Genomic DNA, 2,668 nt, shown 5'->3' with positions numbered 1-2,668 from the left:
GACCTAAACAGACATTTCTCCAAAGAAGACATGCAGATGGCTAACAGACACATGAAAAGATGCTCAACATCGCTCATTATTAGAGAAATGCAAATCAAAACCACAATGAGATATCACCTCAGACCAGTCAGAATGGCCATCATCAAAAAGTCTACAAAAAATAAATGCTGGAGAGGGTGTGGAGAAAAAGGAACGCTCTTGCACTGTTGGTGGGAATGTAAATTAATATAGCCACTATGGAAGATGGTATGGAGACTCCTTAAAAAGCTAGGAATAAAACCAACATATGATCCAGCAATCCCACTCCTGGCATACACCCTGAGGAAACCAAAATTGAAAAAGACACATGTATCCCATTGTTCACTATAGCACTATTTACAACAGCTAGAACATGGAAACAACCTAGATGTCCATCAACAGATGAATGGATTAAAAAAAATGTTGTGGTTCATATACACAATGGAATATTACTCAGCCATAAAAAGGAACACATTTGAGTCAGTTCCAATGAGGTAGATGAACCTAGAACCTATTATACAGAGTGAAGTAAGTCAGAAAGGGAAAGATAAATATCATATTCTAGTGCATATATATATGAAATCTAGAAAAATGGTACTGAAGAATTTACTTACAGGGCAGCAGTGGAGAAACAGACAGAAAGTAGACTTGTGGACATGGGGAGAGGGGAAGAGAGGGTGAGATGTGTGGAAAGAGTAACCTGGAAACATATTACCATATGTAAATTAGACAGCCAACGGGAATTTGCTGTATGGCTAAGAACTCAGACAGGGGCTCTGTATCAACCTAGAGGGGTGGGGTGGGGAGGGAGATGGGAGGGAGGTTCAACAGGGAGGGGATATATGTATACCTATGGCTGATTCAGGTTGAGGTTTGATAGAAAGCAACAGAATTCTGTAAAGCAATTATCCTTCAATAAAAAATAAATTTTAAAAAAGCAATGAATTAGGAATCTTAGAATGACTAAGTAAGGGGACAGGATGTCAGACACTGTGACCCAATGGACTACAGCACACCAGGCTCCTCTGTCCTCCCGTATCTCCTGAAGTTCGCTCAAATTCATGCCCATTGAGTCGGGTATGCTATCTAAGCATCTCATCCTCTGCTGCCCCCTTTTTCTTTTGCCTTCAATCTTTCCCAGCATCAGGATCTCTTCCAATGAGTTGGCTTTTCAAATCAGGTGGCCAAAGTATAACCATTTTCTTAGTTCAATTATTAGCTCACCACTAAGCATCAAGCAGACTTCAGTGGCCACAGGCAACAAAAAATACAGACTTTATAGAATTAACCCAGGAAAAGTCACTAAACAAATAGTAATAATAACAAAAACACAACAAACTTGATGAGGGGGAAATCTCATTTCCAGAATTATCACATTATAATATTTAAGATTATATTATTTTACATGTTCACTTTTTAACAAAAACTGTCATGACATGCAAAGAAACAAGAAAGAATGGCTCATACTCAGCGAGGAAAGGGAGTCAATAGAAACTATGATTCTGAGTTATTTTCTTTTTGGTTAAACTGTCTCTGAGGAAGTGCAAATGTTAACTTACTAGAGCAAGACATGAAACAGCTGTTATAAATGTGATCAAAGGACTAAAGGAGACCATGCCTAAAGAATGAAAGGTAAGCATGAGAATGATGTATCAATAAAGAAAATTTATTTTTTTGAAAAGAACCAAATAGAAATTCTGGTCTTAAAAATGAAAAACAGAGGGGCTCACAGCAGATTTGAACTGGCAGAAGGAAGAATCAGTGAACTTGAAGACAGGTCAATTAAGATGATCCAGTCTAAGCAACAGAAAGGCGAAAGAGTGAAGAGAAATGAACAGAGCCTCAGAGATTGGTGGAACACCATCAAGCTACATATGATACGGATACATATGTATGATAGGAATCTTAGGAGGAGAGGAGAGAAAGAAAGAGGAAGAAAGGATATTTGAAGAAATAGCCATAAACTTCTCAAATGTGAGGAAAATCTGCATCAAATTTTTACACCTAAGAAGCTCCACAAACTTGAAGCAGTACAAACCCAAAAGGCCCACATTTAGACACATCGCAGTCAAACTGTCAAGAGAGAGAGAAAAAGAGGGAATCCTGAAAGCAGCAAAGAAATGATTCATTACATTCAACCCTCTCCCTACTCCACTGAATGTTATTTTCTGGAAGACTGCTTCTGGACACGATCCAGGTAGAATGTGAGGTAACAATCATTTGCAAGCATCAACAATGCCAGCCTATTGATGAAGTCAAAGATGGAAGATGAAGTCTTTCCAGGTTCTTCCTCCACTCTTTAGAGTCTCTCATTTGGGGTCCCATCTGGGCCCTCTCCACCCTGTGAGTGAGGACTGAGAGGGAACAGAGGGGTCTTTGCAAACAGTGTTAGGGGAGCCTGTCAAAGTGACATCACTAGAGATCTGATGTGACAATGACTGCCTGCCCTCTGAGGGCTGCAGAACTTGCCCAGTTGGGAAACAGCTAAGCAGTAAGTAACCGTTGGCTTTAGATTGGGTAGGGTTAGTTATAAACATAGCGATATATAACATTTCCTTTAAAAATAAGTTCCTAGCCTTGACTTCGGAGAAGGCGATGGCACCCCACTCCAGTACTCTTGCCTGGAAAATCCCATGGATGGAGGAGCCTG

The 2,668-nt window shown here is 39.9% G+C and overlaps 1 protein-coding gene across 1 annotated transcript in view; it reads left to right on the top strand.

Annotated features, from left to right (window-relative positions):
• The first annotated feature begins 2,258 nt into the window (after positions 1 to 2,258).
• Positions 2,259 to 2,668, top strand: part of CCDC70 (coiled-coil domain containing 70) — a 6,834-nt gene continuing 6,424 nt past the window's right edge. The window contains exon 1 of the mRNA XM_010835667.1: positions 2,259 to 2,509. The gene's annotated coding sequence lies outside the window, so the exon portion shown is untranslated. The remainder of the gene's footprint in view (positions 2,510 to 2,668) is intronic.

Source organism: Bison bison, unplaced genomic scaffold, assembly GCF_000754665.1.
Source record: "Bison bison bison isolate TAMUID 2011002044 unplaced genomic scaffold, Bison_UMD1.0 scf7180017864048, whole genome shotgun sequence".
In the NCBI taxonomy this organism is placed as follows: Eukaryota; Metazoa; Chordata; class Mammalia; order Artiodactyla; family Bovidae; genus Bison; species Bison bison.
The sequence above is the reverse complement of the archived record's forward strand: the minus strand, read 5'-3'. Positions and strand labels throughout refer to the sequence as shown.